The following is an 18,509-nucleotide window of genomic DNA, read 5'->3' on the forward strand; positions in this document are numbered from 1 at the left end:
CAGTTTTTGCCTCATCTTATTTGACTGCCCCTGCACCAGCTCTTGTGTCTTCATCTCTCACTATGACACTTTCTGCTCTGTATTTTCATCCACTTCCACTCTTGCACCTGCTCACGTCTTTGTCTCTTTCATCACTCCACTCTGTGTTTTCCTTCCTTCACTAGCTTGTACTTTGCACAATCTTTGTCTTCCCTGGTCACGCCCCCTTCCAGAGACTTCCACCCACCTGCTTCACATCACCTTGATTAGTTTGCTCCTTATTTAAGCCCTTACAGGTCCACAGCTCACTGCCCGATTGTTGACTGTTCACTCTCTCACCACTCATTCACATCTTGTTTGCTGTCTAGTATTTTTTTGACCTTGCTTGTGTACTCCGACCTCCGCCTCGCCATTACCCTGAACTCAGCCTGTTTTTTGACTCTGCCTTAGTTTTACCTCGACGCCGTGTGAACCAACCCTGCCTGGTTTATGGACCACGTCTCAGCCTGCACCATGGTATGGCTGACTTCCTGTGTACCGAACCAAATGCCTGTTTACCAGATAAATCCTTTTATTCATCTAAACCTACCATGCCTGTGAGTCTGCATTGGTCTCCTACAGTGTCCTGTGTCAAGCCACCACCTGTCCTGACAATGTGACAGATGTGAAAGGGTCTGAGACACTGTGGAGAATGTGATGCTGACTCCAGCATCATTCAGCATGATCAGTTTGGTGGTGGGTCAGTGATGGTCTGAGGAGGCAAATCCTTGGAAGGACACACAGACATCTACAGGCTAGACAAAGGCACCCTGACTGCTATTAGGTATCAGGATGAAATCCTTTGACCCATTATCAGACCCAACACTGGTGCAGTGGGTCCTGGGTTCCTCCTGGTGCAACACAATGTCTGGCCTCATGTGGTGAGAGTATGTAGGCTGTTCCTGGAGTATGAGGGAACTGATACCTTTGAGTAGCCCCCACGCTCATCTGACCTAAATCCAACAGAACACCTCTGGGACATTATGTACTCCCTCACCAAATCATCAGGTGGGTGCCTTGTACCCCTCACCACATAGGCCACCTGTGCCCACCAGGTTGCATCTGAGACTGTCCAGGAGCTCAGTGATGTCATGGTCCTGATCTGGGAGGAGATCCCCCAGGATACCATCTGTCATCTCATTAGGAGCCACATGCAGGCAAGCACCTGGGGGCCAAATAAACTACGAAGTACCATTTGGAGTTGCTAAAATGAAATTTTGGTAAAATGGAGAATCCTGCCTCATCATTTTTTTCCCCATTAAGACCTGGGCCTCATGTACAAATACTTGCATGGAGTTTCTACTAAAATTTGCCATTTGCCAAAACCCTGAATCTGGCATAAGCCCAAATATATTCAGATGTATTAAAGTGCGTAGGCATGAATTCATGCATGTTCCATTTGTACATCCCACTGAACGTGGAATTGAGCATGGAACCAAACTCCTCCCTGGTCTGTTAGAAAAGTATCGGACCTTATTTTTTTCAAAAACCTGATGTATTTGAATCAAGCCTGCTTGCGTGAGCCAACCTTGAACCTTCGTGCACATGAATTTTTTCATGTCAATTGCGTCATTTGCTGGCAAGCAGCGTTTGTGTGAGGTCGTGTGTAGTGCGCTTGTCAGATTTTCATTGCAAGGAAAATGACGGAACGAGTGGCGCAGCGCAGCATCAAATTTTGCCAGAAACTGGGCGACAGCCAGGTGGAAACCATTCGGAAGATTCAGATGGCTTTCGGTGGCTTTTCAGTCGTGTGACTATCTGAGAAATTGCAGAAGAGGTGGGCATCATTTTTCGGAGTCCAGCATGTCCTGTGAGACTTCAACATGAAGGCGCTTTTGCTCCCCAGTCAGCAGCTTCGGCATGAATTTCGCTGCAACTCTTTTCATGGCCAAATCTTCACAATGGAATGTGCTGAAAAAGTGCTAATGTCCACCTCTTCTGCAATTTCTCGGATAGTCATACGACGGTGGACGGCCATCAACATGCCGAAATGACCAGATCATTGCCAAAGTGAACACTGTGGTGATGCGGGACCTTCGTATGATATATATATATACATACAGTGGTGTCAAAAGTACACACGTTACTTAAGTAGAAGTACAGATACTGCAGTTTAAAAACACTCTGGTAAAAGTTTAAGTATCAACTTGACCTCTTTACTCAAGTAAAAGTGAAAAAGTATGTGCTCCAAAACCTACTTAAAGTATAAAAGTATAAAGTAACCTTTAAAAAAAAAAGAAAAAAAGGTAGATGCCACTATATGAATTGAAAGCTTAATTTAAAAACTGATTCGTTCTACATGTGGCCCAAGACCCAAAATCCAAAATTACCCCCGAACACCACCTGCACGAAAATGTTTCTAGAAGCTCTGAAATGCAATCTTGGACTATTCCAGACAATAAACTGCAGTGAGTGCAGCATCCATTTAGTGAAGGAGGAAAAAAAAAAAAAAAAAAAAAACAACTTTCCTTATTCAAATTCATTCCAGTAGTATTCTGCTCTTACAAGGATGCAGCAGTTTTCTAGTTTGGCAGATAGTTCAGGAGGAAATCACTGAAGAAATGAACACATTGAAAATATGGTTTGACCGAAACAAATTGTCATTAAATAAGACAGGGATGAAGTGGAGGTGTAAGAGTCACTAGGTGTTCACAGGTAACACTTATTTCTGTATGTATGTATTTATTTATGTATGATCATTGTTAGTTGCTTTTATATTTTCTGTTGTATTTCTATTCAGGTTCTTTTTGTCTCTTTCTCTAAAATTGTATATAATAATCATTAGATTATTAATATATAAACAAAAATAAATTTAAGAAATATTACAATTTGAAAACAAATGCACCCGAACGTTATGAGAGCTGCAATTGCTTAATGCTAACTTTTAACATTGAAAATGCCATAGACATGCTAACGCGTTAGCGTCGCTCCCGTTTTGAAGTTATAAAATACATCTATCAACTGTTTCAGAAGACCATAACAGGTCGGTTTAACATAGAAAAGGAAAATAAGTAAAGGAGTAAAGTATAGATACCTTAAGTACAGTAACGAAGTATTTGTACTTCGTTACTTGACACCTCTGTATATATATATATATATATATATATATATATATATATATGGAGAAGGTGAGATAAATGTGTTCTCATGGTGCACTCAGGCATGCACCGCTATCACCACACAACTTTGATGTAGAATAAACTCATGTTTTTATTCTCTTATTTCCCTGCATACTTTGCATTAAGCTGAAATATTGTGCATATTGGAGGTGAATCATGTCTGGCTGGCAGAAGAATATCTTCTATGTCCGATGTATTTGTTCTTCTCGAGTACTGTGATGATGCGACTGAGGTCTTGTCAACCTTTCCCCCATTTGTGTGCCATTTGTCTCAGCTCAGTAATGTTACCAAGGCAGTAATCTGTTACAAGTGTTATGTTGCACTTGACTGAATACCATTTGTTAGTGCAGTGCAGTAATGATACATCATTCTGAGATATGTCAGTTCCCATCATGCACCAGGACAGTATTCTTTTAGCAGTTGTTAGGTTCGGTAAATGGACTGCATTTACAAAGTGTTTTCATGGACAAAACACTTTGATTCATGCATCTGTTCCCCCCCAAACATACACACACAGACACACAAACGCACAGGCACACAAATCGGCACATACACACACACACAGGATGCTGCCATGCAAGGCACCCAATTCCACACTGGGAACAACAAACCTGGGATTAAGTGATATTCCTGTCTGACTGGGATAGGACCTGATGATCCTCTGGTCACAAGTCCAGCACTGTAACCAGTCGATCATCCTCTGTACCTTTAGTATCTTCTGTAGAAAGCAGTTGTTGTGCTTTTCAGTGATTCATGTTTATCACAAGTTCTCAGTAGCTGTTTAATTCTCCTCTGTGTAAGTCATTACAAGATTTACCACAGTACACAAATGACTGTTTACATCATTTCAACACAGATACAGAATGTGATAAAGTTCTACACTCAATAGCCTCAACCAGTCCCAGCAGAAGACTGCCCCTCCCTGAGCCTGAGTTCTGCTGGAGGTTTCTTCCTGTTAAAAGGGAGTTTTTCCATCCCACTGTAGCCAAGTGCTTGCTCACAGGGGGTCGTTTTGACCGTTGGGGTTTTCCATAATTATTGTATGGCCTTGCCTTACAATATAAAGCGCCTTGGGGCAACTGTTTGTTGTGATTTGGCGCTATATAAAAAAAAAATTGATTGATTGAATGGGCCACTTAAATAAATGCCATTAAAAAAATCTTCTCCTGCACGGATTCTAGCCATTTTAGTCTGAGCACACCCAATAAAAAGGGTCAAATTTTATTTCAAATCTGTAATATTAGCATTTGGCAATTTGCCTGTACATTGTCCATAGATAAATCCACTCTTATGTGGACAAAATTTCCTCCCCAAAAAAACAGGACAGGACACTCCTGTCCTGCTACGGATGAGCTGAATGAACTGGATTTATTTTTTCTTGTTTTTATTTATTTATTATTCTGAAGACCAAAGTAGAAATTTAGTTTAATGCTCTCTGTTAGCACACACTTGCCATGTACGTACATTAGCATGCTGGACACACCCTGCCCAGCCATAGATTAGCTGTATGACCCAGATTTATTATGTTCATTTATTTTTTCTATTATTTTTCTGAGGACAGCAGTGGAATAAGTTTAATGCTGCTGGCTGGCAAACACCCACCATGTATTCATGGACATCATGCTGGACATCACCTGTGCAGAAAGTGAGGACAACATTGAGGCTCTTTATTTTATTTTATCTGAGCAATTCCAGACAATCATAGAGCCTGCATGCACATCGAGCAGTGCTTCGAGTGCATCACAGTGCTTGGCCAGTGGAGGATTGTACCGGTCATTTGCAGGAGGAGACGACTGTCACCAGTGAGGGCAATAATATTGACATGTACCAGCTCCTAGGCATCATTCTGCAAGTCCCTGAGTGACTTTCCATATGTTTCTTGTGTTTTTAATGATTATTTATTATTTTATTCTGCATTTGACTTTTTTTATTATCACTGTCAGTGCCATTCCTGCCTAAAGTCAAGGGAATTTTCACAGACTCAAATAATAACAATGTGATAGTCCACATCCATCCTGAGTACTTTGTGCACAAATATGTCATCTCTCAGTAATGCCAGTGGTGCTCATCAGCCGTGAGAGCACCGTGTGGTATTCACACACAAGTCCTTGTGCTTGCAAAAGCCACACCAGTGCCCCTCAATTTGTGCATGTGAGCATGTGCGCTCAGTGTCTCTTGTGCAGTATGTGTGCGGACTGCTTGAGATTTGTGGCTGTATTTTTGCCACCACTCTGGGTGGCATTTAACGAGCAGTTGGACACTATGCCTGGATGTATCGGTAAGACCATTTCAGTGAGATTTCACGATTGTGATTCATTGTGGAATCTCACTTTTTCATGTGTTTTTGGGTGATTTTGTGTCTCCGCCACCTCTCCACCACTTGCAGCCCAGTGAGATACAGGGGTGTCAAGTAACGAAGTACAAATACTTCGTTACTGTACTTAAGGTATCTATACTTTACTCCTTTACTTATTTTTCTGCCTACTTCTGACTTCTACTCATTACATTTTCACACAAGTATCTGTACTTTCTATTCCTTACATTTTTTAAAACAAACAGCCTCGTTACTCTTGGCTTCAGTTTAATGTTTATATATATATATATATATATATATATATATAATATATATATATTTCACGTCATGTGCGCCTGTAATCAACTTTTCTGCAGCATGGCTTTGCTTTGAACCGTGAACCAATCCAAGCAGTGGTTCGCAGATTGAAGCAATGCTTCGACCTATTGCTTCGTTTATTCTTTCTTTCTTTCGCTTAATTTTCCCCCGCTAAAACCCTAAAGAGCATACGTCTGTGAGTATTATTTACCTTTTCTATGTTAAACCGACCTGTTATGGTCTTCTGAAACAGTTGATAGATGTATTTTATAACTTCAAAACGGGAGCGACGCTAACACGTTAGCATGTCTATGGCATTTTCAATGTTAAAAGTTAGCATTAAGCAATTGCAGCTCTCATAACGTTCGGGTGCATTTGTTTTCAAATTGTAATATTTCTTAAATTTATTTTTGTTTATATATTAATAATCTAATGATTATTATATACAATTTTAGAGAAAGAGACAAAAAGAACCTGAATAGAAATACAACAGAGAATATAAAAGCAACTAACAATGATCATACATAAATAAATACATACATACAGAAATAAGTGTTACCTGTGAACACCTAGTGACTCTTACACCTCCACTTCATCCCTGTCTTATTTAATGACAATTTGTTTCGGTCAAACCATATTTTCAATGTGTTCATTTCTTCAGTGATTTCCTCCTGAACTATCTGCCAAACTAGAAAACTGCTGCGTCCTTGTAAGAGCAGAATACTACTGGAATGAATTTGAATAAGGAAAGTTGTTTGTTTTTTTTTGTTTTGTTTTCCTCCTTCACTAAATGGATGCTGCACTCACTGCAGTTTATTGTCTGGAATAGTCCAAGATTGCATTTCAGAGCTTCTAGAAACATTTTCGTGCAGGTGGTGTTCGGGGGTAATTTTGGATTTTGGGTCTTGGGCCACATGTAGAACAAATCAGTTTTTAAATTAAGCTTTCAATTCATATAGTGGCATCTACCTTTTTTCTTTTTTTTTTAAAGGTTACTTTATACTTTTATACTTTAAGTAGGTTTTGGAGCACATACTTTTTCACTTTTACTTGAGTAAAGAGGTCAAGTTGATACTTCAACTTTTACCAGAGTGTTTTTAAACTGCAGTATCTGTACTTCTACTTAAGTAACAAATGTGTGTACTTTTGACACCACTGGTGAGATACTAGCCTCAGGGATGATGATGCGGAAACCTATCTCCAGATCTTCTCAGTGCTCTACGTTGAAGGCAAAATTGTTTTGGCTGAATCAGCGTCTGAGCTCCAAAATAGTGTGAATGATCACTGTGATGCATGATCATTAACATGAATACAGAAAAAAAGAGAAAAGAACTGTCATATTCTGCAGAGGGCATGCCTGATATCAACCGACCTTCAACCAGTAGATGAATATATCTACGTGGGACATTGTTCAGCTCTAACAACAAATGTGTAAAGTGTAAGAAAAGGTTACTTATGTTCAGAGAGAAGGTTTGAAGTACCAGTAGAGAAGTCCAGCTGGAGCTGTTTGATCAACGGGTGATCCCTATTTTATTATATGGTGCAGAGCTTTGGGGTTTGGAGTCATTCTGCTTTAAGTTTTACAAACAGACCAAAGAGCTAACTGTTAGGCGATGGGCCAGGATCTAGATTTTGGGCCATTTGGCCCAACTGAGGGGACGATGTCGCACTGTGATATTTTAGTAGCTACCTCACCAATTTTGGTAGCTACCTCACAAAAACACATTCCCTGTGTTTGTGACACTTATTGTGGACAAATAACCAAATTAATGTATTTTTCAGATAAAATGGTAAATATTTAAGGTAAAAATATGGTAATTAATGATAAAAATTGAAAAATAAGTTTAATTTTAATTTGGACCACATATAATGTTTTCCTACTTTGTCAATTCAACTTACATACATATATATATATATATATATATATATATATATATATATATATATAACAGTACAGATTAATAAATGGAGTAGATTTGACTGTTGAATGCTGGGTCTTCAAAATAAAGGTCAACAAAGTTGACATTCATTGGATTTTATGACATGTGACATATGTTAAATAGACTGCATTTATATAGCACTTTTTCATCTGCATCAGATGCTCAAGGTACTTTAAACATCAATGTCTCACATTCACTCTGTTGTTAGGCTGCTGCCTTGCAAGGTGCCCACTACACACCAGGAGCAACTAGGGGATTAAGGACCTTGCCCCCGGACCCTTAGTGATTTTCCAGCCAGGCTGGGATTTGAACTGAGGATCCTTTGCTCTCAAGCCCAACGCTTAACTACTAGACCATCACCTCCCCACCTCATAACATGATAACTAAATATGACACATAGTGCAAACTATTCCTTTTTAAAACCCTTTCAATTCAACCAATAATTTGTATCAAATTTCACCAAAATTGGAACAACTTTAAATTTTAACCCCTGTACAAACTGAAATTGATCTTTGGCACCAATTCAGTTAAATTCAGTTCAATTCAATTCAACTGAAATTAGCATCATTGTTGCTGTTTTTGCCCCATAACTCCATAACATTCAGTCATAGATAGTCCAAACTATATCTTTTTGGAATCGCTTTGATCAGACAAATAATGTGCTATAGTTTTCAATATAAACTTTAAATTGTCCGTAGGTCTGTGTGCAGGTGTGAATGTAGGTGTAATCTAAATGTGGCCCTATGACAGACTGGCATCCTGCCCAGGGTGTACCCCACCTCACATTCAATGACTGCTGGGATAGGCTCCAGGCCCCTGTGACCCTTAACTGGAGTAAGCCATTGAAGGTGAATGAGTGACTGAGAGTTTTCAATATGGTGGGGCATTCTTTAATTTTGACCATTTAATTCTTCAATTGACCCTTACCTGGTTGTCTTTTGAAAATTCCAGCAACCAGTCAGTTTTTTTTTTTCTCAAAAGAGTAATGTCTAAGGAGTATTTCTGCTGAATTTGGTGCTTGTATCACCATTTGCAGGATTCCTCTGTAAATATTCTGTTTTCTGCTGCACGAATGTGCTCCTTGTTAAAAGCAGGATTGCTGTTTTTGTGGTTATAGATACCGTGTCATGTGAACAAGAGCTGACATGGGTGACGTGACATACAGATCACCAGCGTTCACATGATCAGATGGTCCTTTTCACATGGTGCAGCCTGCTGGTGTGCACACATGCACACAGAGTGGCTTTCCACTCCATGGCAAAGGCGATATGTTTTTATGTATTTCCATGTGAGGACAGCATGCACAGTCGCATGCCTCATGGCGTATTGTTGTATGGTCATGTCCTTCAAAACACCATACTTGTTCTCCAACTGCAACTCGCGAGTCCAGAGATCTCAACAGCTGCTGCAGTGGGAAGACACGCCCACCTGCCCGTTCAGTTCACAGAACACAGAGTCACTCTCTGTTTCTGTGTGCTGTGATTAATTGTTTTTAGTTATGGGTTATTGTAGTATTTATTTATATACTTGTGCTGTCTCTCTTCTCTGTAATTTCAATGTGACACGTCGTGTGCACTGAGCTTTCATTTCCAGCTGTCATTGAGTCCTGGTGGTGATCAGCCGAGAGGCATCTTGCAGTGCTATGTGCACTCAGATGTAGCTGGCCGCTCCCCATGTGATCTGTCTGTACATAAATATCAGCATATCATGCAAGTGTGCTCCCCCCTGTACGCCACATGTGTTAGGGGCACAACAGACATGTATGACATGTGTTGCGGGGGGGAGGAGCTGGGGCAGGGGGTGAGACGCATGCTCACATGCGATACACATGCACGCCACATGTGTTGAGGGGGTGGCTGACACTCTGGCATGCCACGTGTGTTGCTTGGCAATGCCACATGGACGTCATGGAAGCACTTAGACAAATTTCACAGCCAGCTCAAAAGTGGTCATCTGCTCACTATTTTTGTGGTTAACGTGCAAAAATGTGAATGGATTCACATTTCCTAAGTGCTCTGCGAGTGGTACTGGATGTTTGTGTGTGTCACCTGGAATTTGGCCGACACCTGCAGAAAGAGGGATCAAATGGGCTCTCACAGGGCCCACTCTGTCTTTCAGCCACTGGTGTGCGTGAATAGTTGTAGCGACAAGTATACGAGGCATTGGAGGCAGCTCCAATTTTTCAAGAATGGCATGCAATTCCACTTTCGTGCGCGAGTCGGCTTCAATCGTGTTATGTGTGAAGGGGCCTTAAGGCCTTGTTCTCACTGCCTCCGATGCTCTTACCGAGTCTGTGGGCTCAGTAAGTGCCGCAGCGGGCCACTCACACCTCCAACTCCGGCACCGCCACCCTGTCTGTTGTGCGGAGCTGCGGCCAACTCCGGCAACAGGTACAGAGACTATGCTCGCTGTTTTGATGCGAAACGCTCTGGCAGCCCGCAATGATAGACTTCTTGTGGAAAAATACGCAGCCCCACAGGGGTTCGGTAGGCACAGATGCAGAGCTCCATGGCCACTGAAAGAGGTTTGCATCTTTTTAATGACTTGGATTCTCAGTGGGTCCCGCATCCGTACCCCGCAACCGTACACCGGAGGCAGTGTGAGTGAGGGGTAACACTGGCAGGCCCAGAGATTTTTGTTTCTGCTGCCTGCCCCCTCCTCTTTGCAAAACATATTAATTCCTCTCCATATACTAACATTTGGAGAGGAATTAGCATGCAGCTCAAGTGAACCTGTCTGGGCACATTCCAAAGAAACAATAGTCCACATTCCTCTGTCATGTCTGATTGAGCCTGAGTGCAAAAGTATTATTTCAGCTGGAAATGACTTCTCAGTTTGTCTGCCACCACTGCCCCTGCAACATTATTTATTTTGCAGTCAATTTCATTGAGGTCATACCTTATTTTATGTACTAAGAGTAACCATTGTTCATTTTAGATTTTATTTAGCCAACAGTTTTACCCTATTTTTTTATCATTTGATCCAAGATACGTTTTCTGTTTGTCATTTAAACAATTATTGTAATAACTGCCTGTCATTTTAAGAAGGGCAGAAGTATTTCTGTTGAAAATACTTCATGAATGGTAATTTGGTTGTAGGCTAAACACCAGTTACAATGACAATGTACTGTACTAAGATCACAATGTCATAGAACTGGGATTAGCAGTACATTGAGGGGATGTTGTGATGAATAAAGATGTATTCCATCAACTTAAAGGACCTTAAGGGTATAACACGAAAGACACAGAAACTGGAAGACATTCCGCAAATCAAATATGTAATGGGGAACCATGAAACATTCCACCTGCTGTCGTGAGGAATGCACGTTCGGACAGATGTGCATGAAACCGCAGCAATGGTTTCATGCACACTCATGTTCACGTGCATGAATGACATGGAAAGTCGCACACACAGAAGCGGAGGAAAAAAATAGAAAAACACCACAATTTATAATACTTAACACTAATAGGCCCAGAGAGCAGACTTTAGTCTGCAGTGAAAATCCCCACAAAGTTTAGCATATGACCAACCTCCTCTCTTTGTCCCTGTGTGGCTTGTATAGCCTGCATATGTAATAACATATGGAGGCTGACACAGGTTTCAGCAGAGAAAAGCAGCCTATAAAACAGTCAGATTCTGTAGAGACTTTCAAGTCCAGCCTTAAGACACACTTATTTTCCCTTTCATATGGCTAGCATACTGGCATAGTATGTTGCCATGCTTTTTACTCTTTTAAATTCATTTTATTAGTAAAAAGAGCGGGTGTTGCCTCAAATTTATCTAATGTGTGGGTCTTTTAGTGAAGCTTAGGGCTAGTGGCCGGTGATCACTTTAGTATTTCTTCTGTTTTTTTTTTTTGTTTTTTTTTTGTTTAATGCTGACAAATTATACTGTATTTGATGCCTGATTCTGTTTTTTCTCTCTGAGGTGCGGGCCCAAGCAGAGGGTCACCTGCTTGAGGTTTTTTCCTCAAATCATGTGTTTTTTCCTTACCACTGTCACCTGTGTGATTGCTCTTGGTGTTGGTAAGGTTTGACCTTACTTGTGTGAAACACTTTGAGGTAGCTTTGCTGTGATTTGGTGCTATATAAATAAAATATATTAAATTAAATTAAATTGATGGTGACACTAGAGCTGCAGATTCTTAACAGGCCTGATTGTCTCCCTGTGTTCAGTATTTGTCAATAAACGCATGTATAAAATTGTGAATGTCACACATTGTCAGCTGGTGAACCTCATTTCTTTTAACTACTTTGTGTGCACGCTGTTCTGACCACACAATGGGTACGACCTCACACACTCAAGCTCCCACTAACATCTTTCCCCTTTCATGTTTATTCCATTTGACAGAGTACCAAATAAACTATCCTTGCGTGTCTCCACATCATGTAGCTCATGTAGTCCTGACACTGCGTCCTCATTGTTAAAAGCTTGTTTATCATTAGTGACAATTAAGCTAACTGTTGGAAAAATAAAGTGTGATTAACAAATCAGGACCATAAGGAATCAAGCCAACAACTAGTCTGACTCAACACCCCGACAAGGGACGATAGATCAGGCGGACTGTGACGTCACAACTTGTTGCTTTTCCATCATGACATCTCTGTCTGAGTCATTGGTGCATTTGAAGGAGCGATTCCTTTAAAATGTACTCTGTGTGTGTGTGTGTGTGTGTGTGTGTGTGTGTGTGTGTGTGTGTGTGTGTGTGTGTGTGTGTGTGTGTGTGTGTGTCCTCCTCAGATCAGGTTCCTAGCAGGTGATGGGACCTGATTTCATTAAACAGCCTGTAAATTGGCCCTCGTTTAATCAAATCTAGTTTAATACCTCAAATCTAATTACACCGACCTCCGGTGTGCCGAGAGAAGAACAGACGAGGGCAGAGATGGAGGTAATATCAAAAGAGAGAAAGGGGAGTCAGGACTCAACAGTAAAATGGGCGGGGGGATGCTCCAAGGAAGGGATTTCAAAAAAGAACAAAAATGAATAAATGAGGAAAGCCTGGAAAAATATTTAAGTGTATCTGTATAGTCTTTACAAAAAACAATTGAAAGTGGTGAACAACCAAACAATCACAAAGATGATCAACACGGACTGACACAAAATCAAAAATACATGGACATAAGTTAAAATTCAACAAAATATGTCTGTAGACAATTCAGAACAGAGAGAATGGAGCATAACGTCTGGTTCTGTCAGATCACGGTGGGAGACTCGGCTCCATCACAGGCTGTGTGCTTTTCAGTGTGAGAGAAAGAGTGACAAGTTACAGAACACAGCAGTGATGGTGTCCACTTCAATCATGGAAAAGGGCCGAGTCAGAGATGTTTCTGGCCAACTCCCAAGAGCACTGTTCAGGGCCATAGCCTTCCCACTGAGCCAAAACCTGGTGTCTTCTACCCTGAGAGAGCACAGACAAAAGGGGCTAATGAGTGTACTTAAATTTAGTATATATGTTTTCTGAGGCGACTCAGTGAGGGAGTCCACAAAATGTTCATCAGTAACACTGTAAAAGCAACTGCAACCTCGTCTCTGGGTGTTGTGTTCTGACAGATCAGGGGCCTCGTGCACAAAGGCTGTGTACGTCCATCTCCACGCTCATGTTCTGATGTGTCAAAAGTTCCACTGTGGACATGTGGAGGTGATGCTGCTGAGAAACTCTGAATAGTGTGAAAACAAGAAGTCATCAAAGTGATGTGCACATCAGAGACACACTGATGAACAATTAACACACCCACGTGTTTGCAGTTATATGGGTGGATATAAAAGCAGGTGCAAAGTGATGAGGAAAATGGCACAAACAGTGGCTGCATTAGTGTTGTTAGAGGACCTTGCAAATGGTGCAGTCCGACGTGAACGTGTATTCAGGGAACATGAATATTTACTTGCATATGATGATTATTGCCTCATAAGCCGACTTTGATTACCAAGGCCAGTGTCAGTGCAGTTCTGCACACAACTGCGGTCGGCCCAGAGTGCAATATGGTGAGGAGCCAGGGGTTGTTTGTGCCCACACAGCTGTTGACCACGCTGGGCGTCCTGGCATCAGTGGCTTTCCATCATGAGCTCCCTGATCAGTCAGGAGTGTGCCAATCAACCTTGAGCCGAGCCATGCCAGCTGTGCGGAACACAATCATCCGAATGTTATCCAGGTACATCACAATCCAACATTAAAGCACCACCACCATGTCTACCTTAGAAACACTTATGTCACATCTGGGCATTTTACAGCCCGTGAGCTGTATCCGGCCATTTGGCTGACTTGAAAGAATAAAATATTTACTATTCTATCAAGTTAGTGTTGTGGGTGACCTTCATCCATGTCCCAAGCCATTTGTGGCTGCGTGTGCGTGACCTCCGGAGTATAGCAGAACCTGGCACAGAGCACTCATGGGCTCTTGATGTACAAGCTTGTCAGTAATGGGAAAGATGCAGGATCATTCATCCACCTTTTCCCGACAGTTTGTGGCCTTTTGACTTTTTTTCGTGCTGCTGTTGTCATGTGACCGGACCTTTATGACTGAACTAAAACTGCATTGCTTTTACTTTGAAGCCTGTTTTTTTTTTTTTTTTTTTTTTTTTTTTTTTTTTTTTTTTTTTGTAATTTGTTCACAGAAATGATTAATCCAATCAATGTGTACCGCTCCTCAAAAATGTCCACTCATGCCAAAAAGAGAGAGGTGGATGCTGAATGCTGAATTGTGATGAAGTTTAATAAAGCCAGGTGCATGTCGTCTCTCACTGATGATCATCTGTCAGCTTTTCTTTGCATCTCCACCTCAGACATTCAGCCTGACTTTGATACACTTGTTAAAGATCAACAGAGACTAGATTTGTCTCACTGATTTGTCTTTAAAATCTGGTTTACAATGACAGTTGTTGTGATGTCTTCAGAAAGCTAAGAACCTCCTTGTTCCAACAGTAAGTTTCAGTTTCAACAGTATATTAAACTCAAAATGTGTTTTGGGGTCAGTGTGAGTGAAAATGATCACAAATGTAATGAGTCAGAAATGTTTCACATTTTATTCACTATTGTCTTGGAAAATTTGATTGAATAAATTACATTTTTGTAAGGTAAGTTCTTTTTTGTTTGTCAAAACATTGCTATTTACTGCTTTTTATATAGGAATGAAATTATTCTTGTTCAGAGTTGACTTTAGCCTTTTGGCCCGGCCCTCTACAAAATTTTCTGTTTCTCATTTGGCCTTTTGCAAAAAATAATTGTCCACCCCTGACGTATGTTATATATTATTCATTCCAACACATGTTAAATACTTGTACATTCCTGCAAAGGTTATGTGAGGTTAGGAATGATGACCAGCAAGTTTGCACTGGGTCAGTATGTTTTTCATATTTGCACAGTGACTCAATCTGTTCTTGTTAAAATCTTTTTTTTAATCTGTTTAAGAAAGTACAAACTGTGGCATTCCTACTCTTTTATCTAAGACATAGACAGCAAGTCGCCATCTCTCTTATCAAATTGTGAAGATCCTGATTTCAAGTGCTCCAGTTTAAACTAACTTCTATCACATGGCCTAAAAACATGACATAACACGTTTTGATCATGTGCCAAGCACACACATGGAAGGACCACCTGTAAGCCAATAGAAAACCAGGTCCACCCATTGTTTGCGACTGTCTATAAACAAACAACCCAGTCTCACGGCATGTCGTGATTCAGCAGCACAAAATATACATGAATCTATTGATTCATGATATTGTGACGAAAAGCGCCTCATTTTTGTCACGGCAGCACTAAGTCATTCTAATTGCAGATATAGAAAATGATCAATGAAGGAATTCATGAATCTCTTTCTCTGATACTAAAGACCACTGATATCACTGGTCAACAGCCAAAATGCTTCAGAAATAAATATATTCAAACTTTACTAATTTTGGGCCACTGATAATGAAAATGATTGTTGAAATTCTTGATTGTCTTTCTCCTTTTTTGGGGTTGTTTTCCTGTGTTTTGTGTTGTTTTAAGATATGTTACTACTATGGCATTAACGATTAATATATAACCCTTTTGCTGATTTTTACAGTGTTACAAACAATTAGAGGAACATGAAAAGGTCTGTGTTTATGATTTATCTTGAAAACTCTTCGAGCAACACAAGATTATTATGCCTACCTAAAATGTAAAAGCTTAAATATCTTGGAAAGGCAGACCCAAAAAGCATAGCTAAATAAATGTATTGAGGGAAACTTTCCAGTCATCACCTTCCTTGATGCATACTTGATGTGTGTTTTTCAAGTACACTTCAGCTAAGACAGTTGCTCCAATGCAGTGGGAATTGGACCTAAAGCTGTTTTGTTTGTTTGTTTTATTAAATGTAATTACATTCAGGCCCCTATAGTTAATGCAGGGTCATGGTAACTTGTTCTTCTTTTTCTTGTCAAAGAACTTGGCTCCGGCCAGTGATGAGGAGATGTGAGTTATTCCAGTACATACCCCTTCGTGGATGGATTTTTTTTTTCATTACCTGGAGCTCGGATCCAAAGAGGGAGCAGAGATGCCATTTGGTGGTGTGACCCCATGGAGGCCCATAAAGCAGTCATATGACCTCTAAGGTAGCAGAGGCATGGCCCAATTCCTCCAAGACCTCCTCTAACTCCATATATTTAGAAGGTATCCCAAGGTGATGTGATAGGACTGCCAACTGCTGGGATCTACAATTAACAAAGCTTTTATGCAAGTAGACTTACAATGCAGTGAACAATTTACAATGTTTCCTGTGGGCTGTTCTGTAATGGTTCAAGGAAAGCCAAACACAAAAGGTTTTAAAGGTGTGTCCATTACAAGAAGCTGAGTAAATGCACAGTGATTACATGCCAACATTAGCTAAAGAGGAAACATCTTGTGGGTGACTAACACCAGGGCCTGGCCATCCAATGTGTTAGCACCAAGTGAGTCTCCCAGGGACTCTCAGGGGATGTTCAGCTGCTGTACAACATTCTGTGAGGAAAGAAGCCAATCAGTGATCCAAGGAAATAGTAAGCAGAGGCTTTGAACAAATACCAGGTGGACATGAAGAGGCATCGTGGGTCGGCAAAAGGACATCAAATGTGGACAAATAATGTGGGAAATCAGGTATGAGAGCAAGACAATCTGGCACAGGAGTGTGGGCTGCAGACAGCTGTGACCATTACTATACAAGTGGGTGTGCATGTGAAGCTGGAAGTGTCTCTGCCCGTGAGACAGGAAGTAAAGCCAAGTGAAACACAAAAAGAGCAAATGTATCAGAAGAAGCACATGAAGGAAAGGAGTAGGATTCAGTCAAATACACAATAACAAGGTAAGAAAATGCTGTGGACTAATTAATAAAATTCTCAGATGGCAGAAAACAGACACCAGAGAAATGAACAGAGAAACCTTGCAAACTATCCAGTTGGGGCAAAGTTATATGGTGCATAGACTGGATGTGTCTCAGCATCCCCTTAACTAATAACAAATGTTAACATGTAACAAATGTTAATGAGAGCTCCCAAATGTCAGAACACACAGGAGGGAGAACGATGCCACAGGGAGTGAGAGCTCGCAAGAGACTGGCGGCACCACAAAGCGCACAGAAAGCCACCGAATGAGGAAATGATGGTACAATGCCAGGGAGCACCAAGGTACAAGTCCTCGTAAAAAAAAAAAAAAAACAAACAAAAAAAAAACAACCGGGAAACGCTGAAGCACGCTGAATGTTGAATGGATGTGAGAAAAATTAAGAATGACTCTATATCTGTAAAATCCGCAAAATAAAAGAAGACAAGCTCTGCTACACACAGAGACACACATTAATGACAAAGACGTGGAAAGTCCATCTGGACAAGCTGTGAATCAGTGACACTGAAGTCCTTTCATGTTCATGTGGAGATCCTGATAAGGTGGTGCTTCATGGTGGGCGTGCCTGGACACCCGTGAAGACGGGGATTTTATGAGAACTGAACAGATAGGTTGTCAGCTGTTGATGCTTCTTCAACAACACGGATCTCAGAGAGATGCTGTTGTTTTAATGAGCAGCCCTTCACCAGGCATAATGGGCCTTTTGTTTCCAGATGTTTACACACTTCTGATGTTTACTGATGACATCACTGTCTGACTTGTTTTGTCCACATCTGTCTTCTCAGAACATTTTCAGAGACTCCATGATGCTTCTGCAACTTTGGGGATATTTCTGCATAGCAACAATCACTTCTTAATTGCATTTGGTTTGTCAGAAGATGTCAAACAGAAATTCAAGAACGCCTAAATTTCCAGGTAGCAATTATCACGGTAAGACGTCAATTACGCCTCTTACTGATGGAGAGATATCCAAGTGATTCAGCAGATGGCAAATGAGGCTGAACTGCAGTGCAGCTATGAGGGTTCGAGGAGCAAGTGTCAAGTGACATTTGATTGCATGGGGTGTGGTACAAACTTTGGCATGCCGTTCATTACTGAGATGAAAAGAGTCCATGCGGGGTAGGTATTACAGACGCCACTGAGCTGCCCACCAGCAGCAACTGAAGGCGACGTGCTCAAAAGCAACGTGCAGCAAACAACCAGTGCTGTGGAAAAGATAAACAATGGCTGTGGAACACTTTAGCAGTGACCAATGGATGTCACTCACTTTGATACATACATCCTTATCACTTGTGTAATTACTGGGGTGCAAAAAGGGATTTATTTATTCATTCCTGTGAATCGGCAGAATGGATAACTGGGTATTGTTTTCACTGGTGTGTGTGTGTGTGTGTGTGTGTGTGTGAATATTATTTGGATAGATATCTTAGCGGTGATTTGATGGAGTAGTTTGGCCAAACGTCAAGGGTCAAAGAAAGCATTGACCA

General features: G+C 41.0%; 1 long non-coding RNA gene across 1 annotated transcript; it reads right to left on the bottom strand.

Moving 5' to 3' along the window:
- Positions 1-501: 501 nt before the first annotated feature.
- LOC117530920 lies at positions 502-16,425 on the bottom strand. The gene is made up of 3 exons (XR_004566481.1): positions 16,414-16,425; positions 1,952-1,956; positions 502-581 (listed from the first exon to the last, which is right to left on the bottom strand). It is a non-coding gene; the product is annotated as an uncharacterized LOC117530920 (long non-coding RNA).
- Positions 16,426-18,509: the final 2,084 nt, after the last annotated feature.

The sequence above is a fragment of the Thalassophryne amazonica genome, chromosome 18 (assembly GCF_902500255.1).
Source record: "Thalassophryne amazonica chromosome 18, fThaAma1.1, whole genome shotgun sequence".
Taxonomy (NCBI): Eukaryota; Metazoa; Chordata; class Actinopteri; order Batrachoidiformes; family Batrachoididae; genus Thalassophryne; species Thalassophryne amazonica.